The sequence below is a fragment of the Pseudophryne corroboree genome, chromosome 5 (assembly GCF_028390025.1).
Source record: "Pseudophryne corroboree isolate aPseCor3 chromosome 5, aPseCor3.hap2, whole genome shotgun sequence".
Taxonomy (NCBI): domain Eukaryota; kingdom Metazoa; phylum Chordata; class Amphibia; order Anura; family Myobatrachidae; genus Pseudophryne; species Pseudophryne corroboree.
In genome coordinates this window covers 348,262,824-348,288,487 of record NC_086448.1, presented here as the reverse complement: position 1 = coordinate 348,288,487, position 25,664 = coordinate 348,262,824, and the positions used below count along the sequence as shown (strand labels likewise).

General features: G+C 45.9%; 1 protein-coding gene across 5 annotated transcripts in view; it reads right to left on the bottom strand.

Moving 5' to 3' along the window:
- Positions 1–25,664, bottom strand: part of COBL (cordon-bleu WH2 repeat protein) — a 952,910-nt gene that overhangs the window by 232,223 nt on the left and 695,023 nt on the right. The window lies entirely within an intron of this gene.

Sequence of the window (25,664 nt, the reverse complement as noted above, 5' to 3'; positions counted from 1 at the left end):
ATGGGTCTCACCGAACCGTCCGGTTTCGGTACCACAAATAGTGTGGAATAGTAACCCCGGCCTTGTTGAAGTAGGGGTACCTTGATTATCACCTGCTGGGAATACAGCTTGTGAATTGCCGCTAGCACCGCCTCCCTGTCTGAGGGAGCAATCGGCAAGGCAGATTTTAGGAACCGGTGGGGTGGAGACGCCTCGAATTCCAGTTTGTACCCCTGAGATACTATTTGAAGGATCCAGGGATCCACCTGTGAGCGAGCCCACTGATCGCTGAAATTCTTGAGGCGGCCCCCCACCGTACCAGGCTCCGCCTGTGGAGCCCCACCGTCATGCGGCGGACTTGGCAGAAGAAGCGGGGGAGGACTTTTGCTCCTGGGAACCTGCTGTTTGTTGCAGCCTTTTTCCCCTACCTCTGCCTCTGGATAGAAAAGACCCGCCTTTTCCACGCCTGTTTTTCTGGGTCCGAAAGGACTGAACCTGATAAAACGGCGCCTTCTTAGGCTGTGAGGGGACATGGGGTAAAAATGCTGACTTCCCAGATGTTGCTGTGGAAACTAGGTCCGAGAGACCATCCCCAAATAATTCCTCACCTTTATATGGCAACACTTCCATGTGCCTTTTAGAATCTGCATCTCCTGTCCACTGGCGAGTCCATAAGCCTCTCCTAGCAGAAATGGACAATGCACTAACTTTAGATGCCAGTCGGCAGATTTCCCTCTGTGCATCTCTCATATATAAGACTGAGTCTTTTATATGGTCTATGGTTAACAGGATCGTGTCTCTGTCTAATGTGTCAATATTTTCTGACAGTTTATCTGACCACGCAGCGGCAGCACTGCACATCCAAGCTGACGCAATAGCTGGCCTAAGTATAATGCCTGAGTGTGTACAGTATATACAGACTTCAGGATCGCCTCCTGCTTTCTATCAGCAGGTTCCTTGAGGGCGGCCGTATCCGGAGACGGTAGTGCCACCTTTTTTGACAAACGTGTGAGCGCTTTATCCACCCTAGGAGGTGTTTCCCAACGTGACCTATCCTCTGGCGGGAAAGGGAACGCCATTAGTACCTTCTTAGGAATTACCAATTTTTTATCAGGGAAAGCCCACGCTTCTTCACACACTTCATTTAATTCATCTGATGGGGGAAAAACTACGGGTAGTTTTTTCTCCCCAAACATAATACCCTTTTTAGTGGTACCTGTATTTATATCAGAAATGTGTAACACTTCTTTCATTGCCTCAATCATGCAGTGAATGGCCTTAGTGGGCATCAGATTAGACTCATCGTCGTCGACACTGGTGTCAGTATCAGTGTCGACATCTGGGTCTGCGGTTTGAGGTAGCGGGCGTTTTAGAGCCCCTGATGACCTGTGCGACGCAAGGACAGGCACGAGCTGAGAAGTCGGCTGTCCCACATTTGGCATGTCGTCAAATTTCTTATGTAAGGAGTCTATACGTGCACTCATTTCTTTCCATAAGCTCAACCACTCAGGTGTCTGCCCCGCAGGGGGTGACATCCCTTCTAAAGGCATCTTTGGGGGGACAGAGTGAGAGTATGCCAGCACACACCAGAGCGCTATATAATGCAGGGACTAACTGAGTTATGTCCCCTATAGCTGCTTTTTCTATATAATTTATACAGCGCCTAAATTTAGTGCCCCCCCTCTCTTTTTTTACCCTTTTCTGTAGTGTAGACTGCAGGGGAGAGCCAGGGAGCTTCCTTCCAGTGGATCTGTGAAGGAGAAATGGCGCCAGTGTGCTGCAGGAGATAGCTCCGCCCCTTTTCCGCGGCCTATTCTCCCGCTTTTTTCTGGATTCTGGCAGGGGTATTTTCCACATATATAGCCTCTAGGGCTATATATTGTGGTATTTTTGCCAGCCAAGGTGTTATAATTGCTTCTCAGGGCGCCCCCCCCAGCGCCCTGCACCCTCAGTGACCGGAGTGTGAAGTGTGTGTGAGGAGCAATGGCGCACAGCTGCAGTGCTGTGTGCTACCTTGGAGAAGACTGATGTCTTCTGCCGCCGATTTTCCGGACCTCTTCTTGCTTCTGGCTCTGTAAGGGGGACGGCGGCGCGGCTCCGGGACCGAACACCAAGGACTGGGCCTGCGGTCGATCCCTCTGGAGCTAATGGTGTCCAGTAGCCTAAGAAGCCCAATCCGGCTGCAAGCAGGCGAGTTCGCTTCTTCTCCCCTTAGTCCCTCGCTGCAGTGAGCCTGTTGCCAGCAGGTCTCACTGAAAATAAAAAACCTAAATCTATACTTTCTTTCTAAGGGCTCAGGAGAGCCCCTAGTGTGCATCCAACCTCGGCCGGGCACAAAATCTAACTGAGGCTTGGAGGAGGGTCATAGTGGGAGGAGCCAGTGCACACCAGGTAGTCATAAATCTTTCTAGAGTGCCCAGCCTCCTTCGGAGCCCGCTATTCCCCATGGTCCTTACGGAGTTCCCAGCATCCACTAGGACGTCAGAGAAACACTGCTTACTGTATATCATGTACTGAGAATACATGAGACTGAAAAGCATTGAAGAGAGCACAATTGCTGTTGATAACTGTTACAAGCAGAATTTCCAATTACAATGTAAACTACAAGTCACCTTTTCCGTATGTTCTTTATGTCATTTGGCTTTTCAGTTTACAGTAACTGTGTCATGATTTCTGGCTTCTTTGCAAATGTATGTTGCGACCTTGTTATCAAATATAAAAACAGCTTTCAAATAAATTATTAAATTGTATTAGGTGTAGTTTGCATTTATTTGACCTACAAATCTGTTTTGTTGGCCAAATCCATGAGCCAAACCCAAGCACAGTTTGACTGCCCTTCTACTGTATAATGGGAATTTACATCATTATGATTTATTTCGGAAATACCACCATGCTTGGCAGTACAAAGTAATAATACAACACCCATGTAGCCCAGAAATGTACAAGCTAAAAAGCGGGACAGAAAGGAGCCACAAAAAATATTTTGGTTCGTATCAGTTGCTATCACAACAGACATTGTATTTTCTTTATTCAAGTAATCTATTATTCATACACAAACATGTATTCTGGAATTTCAGGCTCTTCAAAATCAGACCCTTTGGCCTTTAGTCTAACTTACATACCATAAAAATTTTGGGACATAATGACGTTTTTAATGCAAGTTTGCTGTAATTACTACCACTTTGTATTCACGGAACTAAATGTGAAATTATTTTTGTGGTTCCCTACTGTCCTGATTCTTATTTTGTACATTTGTGGGTTTTTAGCTTGTACCTTTGTGTAGTCAATTTTTGTGGTGCATCTGCCCTATTTCTAGTTAATTTAATACTTTTCATCATCTTCATCATCATCATTATACAACACTCTTGTGAAGTTACGAACCTCTCGTGTAGAAGTTGCACTTATTGTGGCAAGTGATTTTAATCAAGCAGATCTGAAAGTGGTTTAGCCTAAGTTTTATAAAAAGTTATGGTTCCTACTTCTGGTGAGCATGTTTTGGACCAAGTGTATACAACTTGTAAAGTGAACTTTATTCCGGATGGAATAAAGGGTTGCAGAGAAAGGGAATAAGTGGAGAGAAGATGGAGGAGATGCCATCTTTAGTTCTCAGTTTCCTCTACAAAACAAATGTAGGACCTATGGTAGGATGATATAAAAGTAAGATCTTTTGGCTTCAAGAAAGGTATTGCAGTGGTAAGGGGAAGACATATTTTCAATATCCACTCACTATTTCCCACCTACCTCCCTTGTCTAATCAAGAACCCCACAAAAAGTGATTGCTTGGTCATAGCAAGATATAATTGGCAGTTGTTTATTATCACCCTGATGCTTACGTCTATATAATATAGTATGCTTAAATTTGGGTTTCCTCCCCACTCATATAAATTGACAAATGTCACGATGTAAGACTAAAAGGAAACTAGGAGGAATCTTAATTGGCAATGTTTGAAATAATTAAAGCACCCGCAGAAGAATATTCATTTTAATGATGTCCAGCTTAATGATGAGCAGACTAGATTGGCCAAGTGGTTCTTATCGGCTGTCAATTCTATCTTTCTATGTTTCTATCTTACATATTGCAGCCATGACAATTTTTGGGAAGACCACACCTCCAATTCCCTATAAATCTTCTTCAACAAAGGAGTATAGTTTAGGGAGAACAGGTTATCTCAGGTTTTAGATAGCATAATCCCTAGATATCTGAAATGAGAGAGATGCCATTTGAAGGGAAAGGATTGTCTCAGAGTCTCTAAAATATATTTGGGAGCTGATACAGTATATTCAAAGCCATAGATTTTGTGTAGTTGATCTTAAAGTTGGAAAAGTGCCCATATCCGCTGAATTCAGACAATAAATATGGAAGTGCCACTATAGGATTAGAAACAAAGGTTAGTAGGTTATCCGCGAACAACGGCAAACGTTAGTCTGTAGAAACCAAGGTCACGCCTGTGATGTCAACATTGGACAATATAGCCCTCGCCAAAGCCTCCATGCAAAGTACAAAGATCAATGGCGAGAGGGGGCACCCCTGATATGTTTTGTTGGAGATATGTATTTTATCTGACATTACACTATTCACCCGCACATGGGCAGAGTGTGCTGTATTAAATGCTAGTATCCTATGCATACATTTATTGCCCAGTCCCATGTGCTCCAGGACCCCTCTCATAAAGCTCCAGTCCACCCAGTCGAATGCCTTGTCAGTGTCAGTAGATAAGAGGATAGTAGGCACTGGAGATTTAGATGCCGTAATGATAAGTTCTATCAATTTAATTGTGTTATCCTTAGCCTATCTCCCTGGCACAAAACCCACCTGATTGTGATGAATCAATGTCAGGAGTAGAGGATAAAGATGGTTCATCAGTTTTGCAAACAGTTTGACATCTACATTTATAAGCGAAATCGGGCGGTAACTGAATCACATGACAGGGTCCTTCCCTCCTTTGGAATAACTGTTATGTGGGCAGTAAGAGAATGGGCAGAGAAAGTGTTGTCTGCAAAAACCTTGTATAAGGCTGAAAGTAGGAGAGGAGCCAGTTAATCTACACACATTTTGTTTTAGTTAACAGTGAAACTATCTGGCCCTGGACTTTTACCCATAGGAGAGTTTTTAATAGCCTCCTGTAACTCTAAAGGGAGAGTCTGGGGGTTGCATAACATCATCAGAGATACAGCCTTATCATAAGGTTATCTTGCAAGGGCATTATTGTCATTAAAGGTGATATAATCAGCTATGGCCTCTCTCAGCTTAGGTTTATAATAGAGATGAGCGGGTTCGGTTCTCCGAAATCCGAACCCTCCCGAACGTCACCTATTTTACACGGTTCCGAGGCAGCCTCGGATCTTCCCGCCTTGCTTGGTTAACCCGAACGTCATCATCATCCCGCTGTCGGATTCTCGCGAGATTCTTATCCTATATAAAGAGCCGTGCGTCGCCGCCATTTTCACTCGTGCATTGGAGATTGAATGGAGAGGACGTGGCTGCGTTCTCTCCCTGGAAAGCTCCGTAATCTGTGCTCAGTGTGCTGCAAATATCTGTGCTCAGTGTGCTGCAAATATCTGTGCTCAGTGTGCTGAAAATATCTACGTTCTCTGCCTGAAAACGCTCCATATCTGTGCTCAGTGTGCTGCATTGTGGGGACTGGGGACCACCAGTATATAATTATAGTAGTACAGTACAGTAGCCATTGCTGTATCTTGCAGCTCTGTGTCAAGTATACTATCCATATCTGTGCTGCATTATTGTGTGCAGTATATAGTAGGACAGTGCAGCATTTTGGTGACCAGCAGTATACATATAGTACAGTACAGTAGGCCATTGATGTATCTTGCAGCTCTGTGTCAAGTACACTATCCATATCTGTGCTGCATTATTGTGAGCAGTATGTAGTAGGACAGTGCAGCATTTTGGTGACCAGCAGTATACATATAGTACAGTACAGTAGGCCATTGCTGTATCTTGCAGCTCTGTGTCACTTCTAGTATCCTGATCAGTGCTCAATATCTGCTGCATTGTTGTGACCAGTATATATACTGTACTGTGCGACATGTGTTATACACCTGGTGATTTTATATATCCTGTAATCTGTACTGAGCGATGTGTGAGATACACCTGGGAATTATACACCCTGTATACTGTACTGTGCAACATTTGTGATACACCTGGTGATTATACACCCTGTATACTGTACTGAGCGATGTGTGAGATACACCTTGGGATTATACACCCTATATACTGTACTGTGTGATGTGTGAGATACACCTGGGGATTATACACCCTATATACTGTACTGTGCGATGTGTGTGATACACCTGGTAATTAATTATACACCCTGTATACTGTACTGTGCGACGTGTGTTATACACCTGGTGATTATACATCCTGTAATCTGTACTGAACGATGTGTGAGATACACCTGGGGATTATACACCATATATACTGTACTGTGTGATGTGTGAGATACACCTGGGGATTATACACCCTATATACTGTACTGAGCAATGTGTGAGATACACCTGGGGATTATACACCCTATATTATTATCCTTTATTTATATGGCGCCACAAGGGTTCCGCAGCGCCCAATTACAGAGTACATAAATAATCAAACAGGAATACAGCAACTTACAGTTGATGACAGTATAGGACAAGTACAGGGTATATAAACATAGTTACATCAGCAGATGACACTGGAATAAGTATCAGGTGGCAGAAGACTGCTGGATGTGGAACAGTTGAAGATTATTAAAGTAAGACAAAGGAAAGGCACATGAGGGAAGAGGGCCCTGCTCGTGAGAGTTTACAATCTAAAGGGGAGGGGTAGACAGACATGAGTGACACAGATGGGGTACATAGAGAACGTGGAACAGAGAGGATGAGATTTGGCTGGGTTTGGTGAAGAAATGGACCCCCAGAAGGCACAAGTCAATACTTAACATTGCAACATTTTACTGGGCTATGCAGGAGAAAATTAAAAATAGGGAGAAAAAAAAAAAGAATCGATAACTTCTACCGCTTTCAAAAAGGTAAATGGAAGCTGAAATAATGGGCAACTACCTCATGGAAGTCCGATACAGTATACCAAACAGTACTTAGCAGAGTTAGGAATTAGTGCTTATGAAATACAGTAACATTTTGTCATAATATTTCAGAATCTGCATGGCTGGTCTCTTGCACTCTTTTGCTCTAATACACCACCTGCTTTAGGATTTATATTCAAAAACATTATGTCTCCATAATCCCAAAAACTTCAGTCTTCTTGGAAAGTGGTTTGTTCCTTTGTAAGGGAAAAGAAAACAAACGTTCTCAAACAACGGTTTCTCAATTTTTTTTTCCTCTGGGAAGGGATTGTGGATTCGCAGGAATATCTGAGCATTTCTGTAATCAGAAAGCAGCGACTTTCTACAAATGTTTACATTAGATTACGTTTGGCAAAAAAAAAAAGTACAGAATCCCATTTAGGATGTCTTCACCAAATCGTAGACATACTGTAAATATGGAAATCGTCATCAAACTTAATGAAGTACACAGATGGTTTAGCTTCAACTTGATGAATAATCATGCCAGTCCTTTTTGAGCCATCTTCTTTGGCATATTCCACTTGCTTGCCCACCAGGCTGTCCACAACCTCCCCTGGTTCTCTTTCAGCTGGAGGGGAATCATTTGAGTCTGGCATGATCCGAAGATCTCCTTCTTTATAGTCATCTAAAAGTTGATACATATATAAGACTGGGTCCTTTTCATAGGTTATATAATAATAAAACCATGTGTTCATAATAGGTGCTCGTGCTAATACCATCTCTCGCCACTCATCCTTGGAACCATCATCTGTTTCAAACATATGCTCCACTGCTTTACCAATCATTGTGTCAGCCAAATGGGCATCGCTGATTCGGGATGAGGCAACTCTGTCTGGTAGAACTTCAAGAGCAGACACCCTTTCATCCTTGTGAAGCTCAAGTCCATAGACACAATCAAATCCATCATACTTTATAAGATATAGGGAGGGATTCACTGGTACTTGATCCAGAACTGTTCCTTTCCACTGGGTTATTGGCCCACTGCCCTCTTTCCACCCATGCTGTATTCTACAGCCTACAATATTTCGCCTTGGCTGGGAGATTAGTTTACTTGGTCCCATATTGTTTCGATGTTTCTTATGAGATGTTCTATTCTTTATCATATTTGCAGAAACACCTGCATGTGCTGCATCAGCTCTTGATCCCTGAGCGGCGGCCTTTCCAAATGGAGTCTTCATTCATCTGTGTATTAAAGGGCAGCAGGGCTGCCGAACTAGGGTGAAAAGTGTAGTCACTCCAAGTTTGTTGTAGTCCTTCCAGTCTACATGAAAAAGAACCCCTTCCATTCCACCTTTCATAAAAACTCCCACCCTCAATTGCTCTGATCAGAAGTCACTTATCTGGGGCAGATAGGATGTGTTTCCTTCCACTCCCTCTGCAGGTGATGGCTGCGGCACAGTGCTCCCCTGCGGCCAGTTGCCCCAATCCTCCTCCTCCCTCCTTTGTCAGACTCCGTCACCACCACTGTGCGCTGCTATGGAAGAGCAGCTCCCGCCTCACTCCCCCTGTACTTCCAAGCCCTCCGCTCAGACACTCCAGCGCTCGTTCCCTTCCCTCACCCCCTCCCTCTCCACACACTGCCAGATTTGGAGCTGATCCCTCCAGAGCTGCATACTGTATACTGTACTGTGCGACGTGTATTATACACCTAGTGATTATACATCCTGTAATCTGTACTGAGCGATGTGTGAGATACACCTGGTAATATCTGTGCTCAGTGTGCTGCATTGTGGGGACCACCAGTATATAATTATAGTAGTACAGTACAGTAGGCCATTGCTGTATCTTGCAGCTCTGTGTCACTGCAAGTATCCATTCCATATCTGTGCTGCATTGTTGTGAGCAGTATATAGGACAGTGCAGCATTTTGGTGACCAGCATTATAAATATAGTACAGTAGCAGTACAGTAGGCCATTGCTGTATCTTGCAGCTCTGTGTCTCTTCTAGTATCCTGATCAGTGCTTAATATCTGTGCTCAGTGTCAGTGCTGCATTGTGGTGACCAGTATACTACAGTACAATAGTCCAGTGCTGTTCTCGCTGCTCAGTGTCAGTTCTCCGTAGTATCATCAGTGATCAGTATAATCAGTTCTCAGTATAATCAGTGCGCTGTTAGACGTGTGCCCGTTTTCCGCCATTAGTGCATTGGGATTTAGACAATTGATGAAGTTATTGTGTCCCCGGTACATCCCATCTAGATTCCACTTCACTAGGCAGGCGATAGCGAGATTTTACCAATTAATATCAGGGATTTATGATTATTAATTACAGTGATCTTGCCAAATAATTCCAGTGATTTTGTCATTTTTTTCCAGTGATTTGGACCAATAATACCATTGATTAGAACTAATAATTCCAGTGATTTTGTCATTTTCTTCCAGTGATTTGGACCAATAATACCGTTGATTAGAACAAATAATTCCAGTGCAAAGGCATCGCACTTCAAGAGTAGCTCCCGACCAGCGCAGCTTTAGCGTGCTGGCCGGGAGCTACTCGTCGCTCTCCGGCCCGGAGCGGCTGCGTATGACGTCATTAAGCCACTGCAGGCCGCTCCCCTCACGGTCCGGCCACGCCTGGGTTGGCCGGACCGCGCCCACGAAACGCTGCCGTTCCGCCCCCTCCCACCCAGCGTCCGCCTCTGCCGGTCAATCAGGCAGAGGCGATCGCAGCTCAGCTACGGCCATCTGGCATGCGCTGGTGCACTATGGCGCCGGCGCATGCGTAGTAGGTACCCATTCGCTTGGCTGCGATAAAAAGCAGCGAGCGAATGGGTCAGAATGACCCCCTATAGTCATTGTTTACTCACGACTGCGTTAAGGTTGCAAAATTTGCTGATGATATTGAAGTCGTTGGGTTAATCAGGGATAAGGATGAGAGTCTATAGGAAAAAAATTGTGTAGCTGGTTGATTGGAGAAAGAATAATTTCTTTTAAATGGTGCCAAAACTAAAGAATTGCTGCAAGGCTAATTTTCCTTTGCAAGACGTTTGCATATCCACTCTGTCAGTCCCTCCAATGGTTACCTGTTTTCTACCATATTCAATATAAAAAAAAGATTACACAAAAAGCCATTAACTAAACTACACCAACGTCAGTGGTGAATTTCCCATTAGGCATGTAAGGCACTTGTATAGGGGCAGCACTTGTTGGGGGGCAGAACTTGGATGCTTGTGTTTGTACTGTCAGACTGAAATGTACCAGTAACTGCAAAATATATGTACTGTACCATATCCCATATTGAAGTGTAAATAGGTTGGACATGCATATACTGCCCCTGTAAGTTGTCCTACTTAGTAAATACTGTATGCATACATAATTTACATCTCTCATCCACACTCATTGGGGGTAATTCCAAGTTGATCGCAGCAGGAAATTTTTTAGCAGTTGGGCAAAACCATGTGCACTGCAGGGGGGGGGGGGGCAGATATAACATTTGCAGAGAGAGTTAGATTTTGGTGGGTTATTTTGTTTCTGTGCAGGGTAAATACTGGCTGCTTTATTTTTACACTGCAATTTAGATTGCAGATTGAACTCACCACACCCAAATCTAACTCTCTCTGCACATGTTATATCTGCCCCCCCTGCAGTGAACATGGTTTGCCCAACTGCTAAAAAATTTCCTGCTGCGATCAACTTGGAATTACCCCCATTATTTCCTCCCAATCACGACAGCAAGACTTTCTTTGGGCAGCAACACTCTGTGGAATGCCCTCCTGCGCACGGTAAGACTCTCCTCAAGTCTACACTCCTTCAAGCATTCCCTGAAAGCCAGTGCCAGATTAAGGTACTCATGGGCCCACATCACCAACTATTTGGAATAGTAACCTGTGGTGAGTGAAGGAGGAGGAAGCAGGGACAGACGAGCAGTTGGAAGGGGATAGAGACACAGGTCGGTAGGGAGGGAATATAGATACGCAGGGCGGTAGGGAGGGGATAGACACAGGGTGGTAGAGAGGGACTAGAGACACGCAGGGCGGTAGGGAGGGGATAGGGAGATGCAGGGTGGTAGGGAGGGGATAGGGAGATGCAGGGTGGTAGGGAGGGGATAGGGAGATGCAGGGTGGTAGGGAGGGGATAGGGAGATGCAGGGTGGTAGGTAAGGGATAGGGAGATGCAGGGTGGTAGGGAGGGGATAGGGAGATGCAGGGTGGTAGGGAGGGGATAGGGAGATGCAAGGTGGTAGGGAGGGGATAGGGAGATGCATGGTGGTAGGGAGGGGATAGGGAGATGCAAGGTGGTAGGGAGGGGAAAGGGAGATGCAAGTTGGGAGGGGACAGGGAGATGCAAGGTGGTAGGGATGGGACAGGGAGATGCAGGGCGGTAGGGAGGGGATAGGGAGATGCATGGTGGTAGGGAGGGGATAGGGAGATGCATGGTGGTAGAAAGGGGATAGGGAGACGCAGGGTGGTAGGGAGGGGATAGGGAGTTGCAAGGTGGTAGGGAGGGGATAGGGAGTTGCAAGGTGGTAGGGAGGGGATAGGGAGATGCAAGGTGGTAGGGAGGGGATAGGGAGATGCAAGGTGGTAGGGAGGGGATAGGGAGATGCAGGGCGGTAGGGAGGGGAAAGGGAGATGCAAGTTAGGAGGGGACAGGGAGATGCAAGGTGGTAGGGAGGGGATAGGGAGATGCAGGGTGGTAGGGAGGGGATAGGGAGATGCAAGGTGGTAGGGAAGGGATAGGGAGATGCAGGGTGGTAGGGAGGGGATAGGGAGATGCAGGGCGGTAGGGAGGGGATAGGGAGATGCAGGGCGTAGGGAGGGGATAGGGAGATGTAGGGTGGAAGGGAGGGGATAGGGAGATGCAAGTTGGGAGGGGATAGGGAGATGCAAGGTGGTAGGGAAGGGATAGGGAGATGCAGGGTGGTAGGGAGGGGATAGGGAGATGCATGGTGGTAGGGAGGGGATAGGGAGATGCAGGGCGGTAGGGAGGGGATAGGGAGAAGCAAGTTGGGAGGGGATAGGGAGATGCACGGTGGTAGGGAGGGGATAGGGAGATGCAAGGTGGTAGTGAGGGGATAGGGAGTTGCAAGGTGGTAGGGAGGGGATAGGGAGACGCAAAGTGGTAGGGAGGGAATAGAGAGACGCAGGGCGGTAGGGAGGGGATAGGGAGATGCAAGGTGTTAGGGAGGGGAGAGGGAGATGCAGGGCGGTAGGGAGGGGATAGGGAGATGCAAGGTGGTAGGGTGGGGATAGGGAGATGCAGGGCGGAAGGGAGGGGATAGGGAGATGCAAGGTGTAGGGAGGGAATATAGAGACACGTGGTGGTAGGAAGGGGATAGAGAGACGCAGGGCAGTAGGGAGGGTATAGGGCGATGCAGGGTGATAAGGAGGGAATACAAAGACGCAGGGCGGTAGGGAGGGGATAGGGAGACGCAGGGTGGTAGGGTGGGAATAGAGATTTAGAGAGGCAGTATTTTTCTTGAGCAGTGTGTCTGACAAAAGTCCCCAGTGAGGAAGCTGAGGGAGAAGAGAAGATAAAGTAGTGGAGGGGGTGTACTCTGGGGCAGAGATCTAGTGAATACAGAAGAGGAACAGACACTGCCCTATCTAAATATGGCAGTGCGCTGGGCCTGCTCCTGATCCTGTGGGAACCCTTAAACTATGGGGGGCCTGGTGGTTGTGACCAGAGGTGGAAGTGACAGCCTGACCCCCACACACATCACTGGGAAGAGGGGTGTTACTACTGCATGTGTGCCAATAGCTGCGCTCTCTCCTGGCCCCCAGCTCGCACTGGATGCAGCACTGTGGCGCACGCTCACCTGTGAAATCGGTTCAACTAGGAGACACACTCTGCATGCCATTCCCCACCTCAGGGCTCCTGGGCCAGCAGCCCAGATGCTGTGTTGAAGAGATGGGTGTCTGGGACGGTGTCTGGGCATCTGGGCGCGGTGGTGGTGGGGAGGCACGTATATAGCGTCACGAGCGCGTAGGAGGTGCTGGATCTCAGGATGCGGGTCAGGGAGGGCTATGAAAGCCTTCCGCTGCACCGCCCTCATGAACATCTGGCGCCATAGCTGGGAAATGAAGGTTGCTGATGCGGAGGGGGCAGACGGACTAGCAGTGCCTAGGGCGCAGTAGTAAAAGGCTTTTTTTTTTTTTTTTTTTCCGATCTACAGCACAGAGACTTGCTGCAGAAGCTGTGGGCCTATTTTTCAGTTCAGCTGCAGCTCCATAAGCCCCATTGTTAATCCGGCCCTGCTGAAAACACACCTCTTTAGGAAAGTTTATCAAATTCTGGAGCCGTCACATATCCTTCATAAACTTTCCCATCCAAAGATGAAAAGATTGGAGAAGTGGAGAGGTGAGCCAGTGGTAACCAATCAGCTCCTGTGTATAATTTTATAGAAAGCACTTGATAAATGTTATTTCAAAGCTGATTGGTTGCCATAGACAACTTCTCCACTGGCCCATTTTTCCACTCTTTTCACTGCTTCATGAATAGATCCCTAAAAAAAAGGTATATATATATATATATATATATATATATATATATATATCTTTATTTATTTATTATATATCTTTCTAATGGGAATACGTTTTATGAGCTGATACAGTCAGAGCTTTGCTTTGTAGCTTGTACCAGCTCTATCACATACTGCTCCCCAGTGACAGTGAGTCTGCTATGCAGAAATAAAGCACTGAGATTGCTGGAATTGATTGGCTCTGCATACACACCTCTATCCACAACAACTCCATGATTCACAGCCTGTGGAAGGCAGGCACAGACACTTTCAGTAGCTGGCTGCAACCTGATAACATCTTATGCATGCAGTCAAAACAGAAACTGAAATGAATATGTTTTCACACTGGCCTTAAAAAACCCCAGACTTAAACCTGCCATGGAATATAACAAATGATGGTCTGACCTTATAGTGCTGTGAAGACCTCAGAACAACAAACATCATAATACTTCATACTTGCCTACCTGACCCTCTCCATGAGGGAGAAAATGCTCTGTTCCTGGACTTTCCTAGTAATGTATGATTGCCATCACCTGTGGTGAAACACCTTTCTTATCAATTAACTAGCTCACCACAGGTGATGGCAATCATACATTACCAGGAAAGTCCAGGAACAGAGCATTTTCTCCCTCATGGAGAGGGTCAGGTAGGCAAGTATTAAATACTTTCCTAATATTGTAAGCACACAAAACGTGAAAAAGAATATTCTAATTGTCTTTCCTACTCAGCAGATCCATAGCTCTGCTTATACAAGTGGAATATTTCAATAAAAAATATCAGAAATAATAAAAAAGCATCCATAACTATCACATAGCTGCCAACCCTCCATCATTCCCAGGTTTCCATTTTTGAGAAGTGTGTGCCCCTGACAATGGGCCTAATTCAGAGTTGATCGCAGCAGCAAATTTATTAGCAGTTGGACAAAACAATGTGCGCTGCATGGGGGGGTAGGGAGGGAGGAGATATAACATGTACAGAGAGAGTTAGATTTGGGTGGGGTGTGTTCAAACTGAAATCTAAATTGCAGTGTAAAAATAAAGCATCCAGTATTTACACCATACTTGCCTACCCTCCCGGAATGGCCGGGAGGCTCCCGAAAATCGGGTGACCCTCCCGGCCCCCCGGAAGAGCAGGCAAGTCTCCCGATTACAGGGGTCCCCCCCTGCCTGGCTGCCCACTTAGCGAGTGAAGCGGGCGGTCCGGGCAGGCGATGATGCGATTCTTGTTGAATCGCGTCATGCAAGCCACGCCCCCCACTGTATAATGCCGGTAATTGCGGCATTGCACAGTGGGGGCGTGGCTTGCATGACGCGATCCAGCAACCACGCCCCTCCTCTGGCCCGCCTCCGCCCCTCCCCCGTGCCGCCTCCGGCCCACCCCCCTCCTCACATCAGCTCACTGCCCGGCGTGCCCGCCCCCCTGCTGAGCCGACTGGCTGCTCTCTCCCGGAGAGAGCAGCCCAAAAGTCGGCAACTATGATTTACACTGCACAGAAACAAAATAACCCACCCAAATCTAACTCTCTCTGCAAATGTTATATCTGCCCCTCCTGCAGTGCACATGGGGGGTAATTCCAAGTTGATCGCAGCAGGATTTTTGATAGCAATTGGGCAAAACCATGTGCACTGCAGGGGAGGCAGATATAACATGTGCAGAAAGAGTTAGATTTGGGTGGGTTATTTTATTTCTGTGCAGGGTAAATACTGGCTGCTTTATTTTTACACTGCAAATTAGATTGCAGATTGAACACACCCCACCCAAATCTAACTCTCTCTGCACATGTTATATCTGCCTCCCCTGCAGTGCACATGGTTTTGCCCAATTGCTAACAAAAATCCTGCTGCGATCAACTTGGAATTACCCCCATGGTTTTGCCCAACTGCTAACAAATGTGCTGCTGTGATCAACTCTGAATTACCCCCAATATCCCTATTTTTCAATATTAACGAACTGCAATGAAGTTCCTCGTTTCATAAGATGCAATTCTCTTTCTTTTCTGGGCACTTTAAGTTAATATATATTGAAGACTGATATTGAAAAAAATATATTGAATCAGAGACAGCAATTATAATGACAGTTTAAAAAAAAACCTCATTTAGTTAATATAGCCAAAAAAGTAACCTATATTAAAGAAAGATTCATGGAAGAGTCTCCTAGTATTTTAGTGAATATAGGAAATTCAAAAAGCATTCTCTTAAAAGGACTTAGAACTGAATTAGAATAGAATACCCTATATTACTAAAAGCCACCAGCTTGGGTCATATTAAGAGATGAGGGGGCCCCTATGCAGTCTTCGTCCGGGACCCTCCTCTCTATAGCTGGCAGCCTAGGTTATGTAAGCACTAGTAGACTGTAGGACTTTGCTAGAGTCTACTGTGCATGCGCAGATCTCTGAAAAATGGGGTGGTGTCCATTTTCCCGTTGTATCCCTACTGTGCATGTGAACAACACCAGGCAAATGGCCACCTGTCGACAGTGGCATTCTGGAGAGGTAAGTGCAGAAGATATGGGTAAAGTGTGAGGTGTTGGCCACCCTGGACCTGAGAGGACCGTGTGCACCACATGCACTGCACCCATTATATATACGCCACTCCACCCCCCCAAAAAATAGTGGAACATATAGGGCCTGATTCTGAGTGGCACACATTGTGTACAGTATCACACCCAATCTCCTTTCTAAAGTGTTCCCCGTTATTGCGCGTATCGCACCCATAGTAATCAGGTTTAGCTGCGTAAAGGTTTAGGGCACCTCACTACGCGTCAGCAGAAACAAAACGGGTATGGAAGGGGGCGATAAGAATTGAATACCGTCTGCTGTGTTTGGGTCTAAGTTGCACCACGCATGCTGCCTGATTATCTGTGCACAGAGTTGCAATACTGATTCAGGCGCACGGTCTCTGAAATATATAAAAAAATGTACTGGGAATTTCTGAATGGTGGCTATTCAGACACACCAAGGTGCTGTGTCTTATGGGAGTGATGTGGGTGTTTCGCTGAAATGATTGTGTACACAGTGGCGTCACTTTGGGGATGCCGGCTCCTGACAGCACCCTGACTGGAGCAGGGTGCTTCAGTGTGACGTTCTCCTGCAGCACTCGGCTCCTGTCACGGGGAGTAGCCAGCAGTGCTTCCAATAGTCTCCAGGGGCAGCCCAGTGATGCAATCGGGAATTTCTGAGAGGCCTCACCCTCTTTATATTAGGCCATGTCCCTTTTGAGGCACGCATGGATACACATCAGCTCTCACCAGACCCGGCGACGCCTCTGCAAAGACACTTAATTACTCATGTTGGAGTCCAAATTCAGATATTGCACCTAACATAGGATAGGGATGGTGCAAGTTTTGATGGTGTGACTGACGGTGCCATATGAAGATGTACCGATCAGTATCTGAATGTCTTATGAGCATCTCAGATGTTGCACATTTGGACCCACAGATGTACACCAGGGAAGGGCTTTGTAGTTGCATTAGCATAAAGTCACAGACACGACTACTTCAAAAGACTATAAGGCATGCCTCCCAACATGACCCTCTCCAGGAGGGCACAATGCTCTGCTTCTGGACTTCTCTCTTCATTTAAGATTGCAGGCACCTGTTTTGAACAGGTTAATGGATAAGAAAGGTGTTTCACCACAGGTGATGGCAATCATAAATTAAGAGGGAAGTCCAGGAACAGAGCATTCTGTCCCTCCTGGAGAGGGTCATGTTGGGAGGTATGCTATAAGGCATGGGTACTGCTGTGTCAAAACCTGTATGCATGACTCTGACTAAACATTAAATATGATAGAGTTTATAACTTGTCTGGAAGGAGACCAGTGTAACTGATTTCTTGCCATAAGTGATGAACACATCTTGGCTGAAAGTAACATTCACAGGTGTGTGTGAAGCCCATTAGTCTGACTTGGTGAAATTCCTCTGAGATGTATTACTTCCTCATTCTAGAAGGGAAACTGCACACAGCTTCACTCTCAAAGTTATGTATATGCCAGAGAAAAAGCATGGTAGAAATATGATATAAAGGTCATAAAGTAACACACATTGTTCAAATAGTTGTTCCAAGAAAACATTTGCATTACTGGTAATATGGGAACCATTTTAAATGTCTATGACGGCAGATGCTCAGGCCCATGGAGAGTAGCTAAAACATAAGGGGCCTTTTCCATACACCTTGAAAAGTGATACATTTCACAGTGATAACGTGGGTCTGGGACTCCAGTTCGACAACAAAAAGGTCTACACACCTTAGGTCGACACACCTTAGGTCGACATGGACAAAAGGTCGACGTGAACAAGGTCGACATGGAAAAAGGTCGACATGCGTTTTTTATGATTTTTTTGTGTCGTTCTCTTCGTAGAGTGACGGGGAACCCCAATTAGTGCACCGTGTTCCCTCGCATGGCTCGCTTCACTCGCCATGCTTCGGGCAAGGTGCCTCGCTTTGCTTGGCACAGATTACCGTTCCAATCGTAGTCCACGTGGATCGTTAAGTATGAAAAAGTTCCAAAAAAGAAAAAAATCGTGAAAAACTCATGTCGACCTTTTTCCATGTCGACCTTTTTCCATGTCGACCTATTGGCGTCGACCTAAGGTGTATCGACCTTTTTGTTGTCGACCTGGAGTCCGGATACCAATAAAGTACCAAGACCCAGATTTATCAAGCCTTGGAGAGTGATAAATTGCACGGTGATCTAGTACCAACCAACTAGCTCCTAATGGTGCCCACACATGGTGCAATTATTGCATACTATTTGATCTTTTTAGTAGAGATGAGCGGGTTCGGTTTCTCTGAAACCGAACCCGCACGAACTTCATGTTTTTTTCACGGGTCCGAGCAGACTCGGATCCTCCCGCCTTGCTCGGTTAACCCGAGCGCGCCCGAACGTCATCATGACGCTGTCGGATTCTCGCGAGACTCGGATTCTATATAAGGAGCCGCGCGTCGCCGCCATTTTCACACGTGCATTGAGATTGATAGGGAGAGGACGTGGCTGGCGTCCTCTCCATTAGAAATTAGATTAGAAGAGAGAGAGAGATTGTGCAGAGTCAGACAGAGTTTACCACAGTGACCAGTGCAGTTGTTGTTAGTTAACTTTTATTTATTTTAATATAATATATCCGTTCTCTGCTATATCCGTTCTCTGCCTGAAAAAAAACGATACACAGCAGCAGCCAGTCACACAGTGTGACTCAGTCTGTGTGCACTCAGCTCAGCCCAGTGTGCTGCACATCAATGTATAAAAGGCAAAGCTTATAATAATTGTGGGGGAGACTGGGGAGCACTGCAGGTTGTTATAGCAGGAGCCCCCAGGAGTACATAATATTATATTAATTTAAAATTAAACAGTGCACACTTTTGCTGCAGGAGTGCCACTGCCAGTGTGACTAGTGGTGACCAGTGCCTGACCACCAGTATAGTAGTATATTGTTGTATGTATTGTATACTATCTCTTTATCAACCAGTCTATATTAGCAGCAGACACAGTACAGTGCGGTAGTTCACGGCTGTGGCTACCTCTGTGTCGGCAGTCGGAACTCGGCAGGCAGTCCGTCCATCCATAATTGTATTACAATATATACCACCTAACCGTGGTATTTTTTTTTCTTTCTTTATACCGTCGTCATAGTGTCATACTAGTTGTTACGAGTATACTACTATCTCTTTATCAACCAGTGTACAGTGCGGTAGTTCACGGCTGTGGCTACCTCTGTGTCGGCAGTCGGCAGGCAGTCCGTCCATCCATAATTGTATTATTATTATAATATATACCACCTAACCGTGGTTTTTTTTTCATTCTTTATACCGTCGTCATAGTGTCATACTAGTTGTTACGAGTATACTACTATCTCTTTATCAACCAGTGTACAGTGCGGTAGTTCACGGCTGTGGCTACCTCTGTGTCGGCAGGCAGTCCGTCCATCCATAATTGTATTATTATTATAATATATACCACCTAACCGTGGTATTTTTTTTTCTTTCTTTATACCGTCGTCATAGTGTCATACTAGTTGTTACGAGTATACTACTATCTCTTTATCAACCAGTGTACAGTGCGGTAGTTCACGGCTGTGGCTACCTCTGTGTCGGCAGTCGGAACTCGGCAGGCAGTCCGTCCATCCATAATTGTATTACAATATATACCACCTAACCGTGGTATTTTTTTTTCTTTCTTTATACCGTCGTCATAGTGTCATACTAGTTGTTACGAGTATACTACTATCTCTTTATCAACCAGTGTACAGTGCGGTAGTTCACGGCTGTGGCTACCTCTGTGTCGGCAGTCGGCAGGCAGTCCGTCCATCCATAATTGTATTATTATTATAATATATACCACCTAACCGTGGTTTTTTTTTCATTCTTTATACCGTCGTCATAGTGTCATACTAGTTGTTACGAGTATACTACTATCTCTTTATCAACCAGTGTACAGTGCGGTAGTTCACGGCTGTGGCTACCTCTGTGTCGGCAGTCGGCAGGCAGTCCGTCCATCCATAATTGTATTATTATTATAATATATACCACCTAACCGTGGTTTTTTTTTCATTCTTTATACCGTCGTCATAGTGTCATACTAGTTGTTACGAGTATACTACTATCTCTTTATCAACCAGTGTACAGTGCGGTAGTTCACGGCTGTGGCTACCTCTGTGTCGGCAGTCGGCAGGCAGTCCGTCCATCCATAATTGTATTATTATTATAATATATACCACCTAACCGTGGTTTTTTTTTCATTCTTTATACCGTCGTCATAGTGTCATACTAGTTGTTACGAGTATACTACTATCTCTTTATCAACCAGTGTACAGTGCGGTAGTTCACGGCTGTGGCTACCTCTGTGTCGGAACTCGGCAGGCAGTCCGTCCATCCATAATTGTATTATATACCACCTAACCGTGGTTTTTTTATACCACCTAACCGTGGCAGTCCGTCCATAATTGTATACTAGTATCCAATCCATCCATCTCCATTGTTTACCTGAGGTGCCTTTTAGTTCTGCCTATAAAATATGGAGAACAAAAAAGTTGAGGTTCCAAAATTAGGGAAAGATCAAGATCCACTTCCACCTCGTGCTGAAGCTGCTGCCACTAGTCATGGCCGAGACGATGAAATGCCAGCAACGTCGTCTGCCAAGGCCGATGCCCAATGTCATAGTACAGAGCATGTCAAATCCAAAACACCAAATATCAGAAAAAAAAGGACTCCAAAACCTAAAATAAAATTGTCGGAGGAGAAGCGTAAACTTGCCAATATGCCATTTACCACACGGAGTGGCAAGGAACGGCTGAGGCCCTGGCCTATGTTCATGGCTAGTGGTTCAGCTTCACATGAGGATGGAAGCACTCAGCCTCTCGCTAGAAAAATGAAAAGACTCAAGCTGGCAAAAGCAGCACAGCAAAGAACTGTGCATTCTTCGAAATCCCAAATCCGAATTCCGAGCCCACCCGCTGGCGGTGATGCAGGGCAGTCTGGAGCGACTGCTGATGCTGACATCTGGTCCGGACTGAAGGACCTGACAACCATTACGGACATGTCGTCTACTGTCACTGCATATGATTCTCTCACCATTGATAGAATGGTGGAGGATTATATGAGTGACCGCATCCAAGTAGGCACGTCACACAGTCCGTACTTATACTGGCAGGAAAAAGAGGCAATTTGGAGGCCCTTGCACAAACTGGCTTTATTCTACCTAAGTTGCCCTCCCACAAGTGTGTACTCCGAAAGAGTGTTTAGTGCCGCCGCTCACCTTGTCAGCAATCGGCGTACGAGGTTACATCCAGAAAATGTGGAGAAGATGATGTTCATTAAAATGAATTATAATCAATTCCTCCGCGGAGACATTGACCAGCAGCAATTGCCTCCACAAAGTACACAGGGAGCTGACATGGTGGATTCCAGTGGGGACGAATTGATAATCTGTGAGGAGGGGGATGTACACGGTGATATATCGGAGGATGATGATGAGGTGGACATCTTGCCTCTGTAGAGCCAGTTTGTGCAAGGAGAGATTAATTGCTTCTTTTTTGGTGGGGGTCCAAACCAACCCGTCATTTCAGTCACAGTCGTGTGGCAGACCCTGTCACTGAAATGATGGGTTGGTTAAAGTGTGCATGTCCTGTTTTGTTTATACAACATAAGGGTGGGTGGGAAGGGCCCAAGGACAATTCCATCTTGCACCTCTTTTTTCTTTTATTTTTCTTTGCGTCATGTGCTGTTTGGGGAGGGTTTTTTGGAAGGGACATCCTGCGTGACACTGCAGTGCCACTCCTAGATGGGCCAGGTGTTTGTGTCGGCCACTAGGGTCGCTAATCTTACTCACACAGCTACCTCATTGCGCCTCTTTTTTTCTTTGCGTCATGTGCTGTTTGGGGAGGGTTTTTTGGAAGGGACATCCTGCGTGACACTGCAGTGCCACTCCTAGATGGGCCCGGTGTTTGTGTCGGCCACTAGGGTCGCTTATCTTTCTCACACAGTCAGCTACCTCATTGCGCCTCTTTTTTTCTTTGCGTCATGTGCTGTTTGGGGAGGGTTTTTTGGAAGGGACATCCTGCGTGACACTGCAGTGCCACTCCTAGATGGGCCAGGTGTTTGTGTCGGCCACTAGGGTCGCTAATCTTACTCACACAGCTACCTCATTGCGCCTCTTTTTTTCTTTGCGTCATGTGCTGTTTGGGGAGGGTTTTTTGGAAGGGACTTCCTGCGTGACACTGCAGTGCCACTCCTAGATGGGCCCGGTGTTTGTGTCGGCCACTAGGGTCGCTTATCTTTCTCACACAGTCAGCTACCTCATTGCGCCTCTTTTTTTCTTTGCGTCATGTGCTGTTTGGGGAGGGTTTTTTGGAAGGGACATCCTGCGTGACACTGCAGTGCCACTCCTAGATGGGCCAGGTGTTTGTGTCGGCCACTAGGGTCGCTAATCTTACTCACACAGCTACCTCATTGCGCCTCTTTTTTTCTTTGCGTCATGTGCTGTTTGGGGAGGGTTTTTTGGAAGGGACATCCTGCGTGACACTGCAGTGCCACTCCTAGATGGGCCCGGTGTTTGTGTCGGCCACTAGGGTCGCTGAGCTTAGTCATCCAGCGACCTCGGTGCAAATTTTAGGACTAAAAATAATATTGTGAGGTGTAAGGTGTTCAGAATAGACTGAAAATGAGTGTTAATTATGGTTATTGAGGTTAATAATACTATGGGATCAAAATGACCCCCAAATTCAATGTTTTAAGATGTTTTTTAGGGTTTTTTGAAAAAACCACCCGAATCCAAAACACACCCGAATCCGACAAAAAAAATTCGGTGAGGTTTTGCCAAAACGCGGTCGAACCCAAAACACGGCCGCGGAACCGAACCCAAAACCAAAACACAAAACCCGAAAAATTTCAGGCGCTCATCTCTACTTTTTAGTTCAAATAGCATTGCGTCTAATTCACAACGTACCGTGTTTAGTATCCCTTGCGATGCGATGCGTGCTCCCGTGTAGTCAATATCGCAAGGCAAAATAGTATGTGCAGGCTACACATAGCTGTGCAGTTTCTAAACTACATCGCATACATTACATACAGTATTGCAGTGTAGTCAAATTCGGGTGTAGTTCAAATCATACTTGCCTACCTGACCCTCTCCATGAGGGAGAAAATGCTCTGTTCCTGGACTTTCCTGTTAATGTATGATTGCCATCACCTGTGGTGAAACACCTTTCTTATCAATTAACTAACTCACCACAGGTGATGGCAATCATACATTACCAGGAAAGTCCAGGAACAGAGCATTTTCTCCCTCATGGAGAGGGTCAGGTAGGCAAGTATGGTTCAAATCGCATATCACTAAAGTACAAATCGCACAGCACAAATAGTATAGCTCAAATCGCACCTAGCACAGATAGCATCGTGTGTGGGCACCATAACTGCCATATTACGGGCTGTGTTTGGAAAAAATGACAGTTATGAGCTGATTGGTTGGTACTTTATCACTGTGCAATTTATCACTCTCCAAGGCTTGATAAATCTGGGCCCAGCCAACCAGCTCCTGTCATTTTTCAAAACCAGCCTTTAACATGGCAGTTAGGAGCTGATTAGCTGGTACTTTATAACTGTGAAATGTATCACTTTTAAAGGCTATCTCCCCCAAGATGGGATAATGGTTCACTTCAACCACTATTTCTTATAAACTTACTTATGACAATATGTATTTTGAACAACTAACTGATCCTCGATTGAGAACCTTGCACGCCCACTCTGTAAATGACTTCCTGTTTCTGGCCAACTTCAGCGCGTGTCACACTTCCTCTAAATCAGCACTGTTTAACCCTTGCTGTTCCCTAAACATTTTTAATATTTAACCACTTTACTGAAGATTTTTCCTTTGAAAACCATAAAATTGTTTTTTTTGGTTTTTATTTGTTCAATTTAAATAGGATTTTAATTACCTACCGGTAAATCCTTTTCTAGGATGCAGGGGTACACATTAGTACCATGGGGTATAGACAGGTCCCTTGGGAGCCATGGGCACTTTAAGAGTTTAATAGTGTGGGCTGGCTCCTCCCTCTATGCCCCTCCTACCAGACTCAGTCTAGAAACTGTGCCCGAGGAGACGGACATACTTCAAGAGAAGGAAATACACAGATAGTGGTGAGATTCACACCAGCTCACACATAACAAGGCAAACCAGGCTAACCAGCCTGAACAACCTCAGCAACAGCTGAGTAACAGTACTTAACCAAGTAACAACACAGTAATTAGCCAAGTAACAAGGCAGTACTGAACCAAGTAACAACTGCAGGAAAACGACGGACTATGAGTAAAGGATTTACCGGTAGGTAATTAAAATGCTATTTTCTCTTAGGTCCTAGAGGATTCTGGGGTCCACATTAGTACCATGGGGATGTACCAAAGCTCCCAGTATGGTAGGGAGAGCGTGGAGGCTCCTGCCGAACTGATTGACCAAACTTTAGGTCCTCAGAGGCCAAAGTATCAATCTTGTAGAACTTAGCAAACATGTTCGACCCCGACCAAGTAGCCGCTCGGCAAAGCTGTAAAGCCGAGACACCCCGGCAGCCGCCCAGGAAGAACCCACCTTACGAGTAGAGTGGGCCTTAACAGATTTTGGACACGGCAAGCCTGCCGTAGAACAAGCATGCTGGATAGTGAACCTGATCCAGCGAGAAATCGTTTTCTTAGAAGCAGGACACCCAATCTTGTTGGGATCATAAAGGACAAACAGAGAGTCCGACTTTCTGTTACGTGAAGTCCTCTTCACATAAATCCTCAAAGCCCTCACAACATCCAAGGATTTTGAGGTAATTGAGGAGTCAGTAGCCACTGGCACCACAATAGGTTGGTTGATATGAAAAGCCGACACAACCTTTGGAAGAAACTGACGCGTCCTGAGCTCAGCTCTATCTTCATGGAAAATCAAGTAGGGGCTCTTGCAGGACAATGCCCCCAATTCAGACACACGCCTAGCCGAAGCTAATGCCAACAGCGTGACCACCTTCCAAGTGAGAAAGTTGACCTCAACCTCCTGTAGAGGCTCGAACCAATCCGACTGCAGGAACTGCAACACCACGTTAAGATCCCAAGGTGCCGTAGGAGGCACAAAGGGAAGCTGGATGTGCAACACCCCTTTCAAGAAAGTCTGAACCTCAGGGAGGGAAGACAATTGTTTCTGGAAGACAATGGATAAGGCCGAAACTTGGACCTTTACGTATCCCAAATGCAGGCCCACATCCGCACTTGCTTGCAGAAAGAGTAGAAACCGTCCAAGTTAAAACTCCACCATAGGAAACTTCTTGGATTCACACCAAGACACATACTTTTTCCAAATGCGATGGTAATGTTTAGACGTTACTCCCTTCCTAGCCTGTATCAGGGTAGGAATAACCTTGTTCGGAATGCCTTTCCGAGCTAAGATCTGACGTGTCACGTTCAACCTCCATGCCGTCAAATGTAGCCACAGTAAGTCTTGATAAGCGAACGGCCCTTGTTGCAGAAGGTCCTCTCGAAGACGAAGAGGCCTCGGTCTCTTCCAGCAGTAACTACAGAAGATTCGCGTACCAAGCTATTCTTGGCCAGTCCGGAGCAATGAGGATCGCCTGAACTCTTGCTTTCTTTATGAGTTTTAGAATTCTTGGAATGAGTGGAAGTGGAGGGAA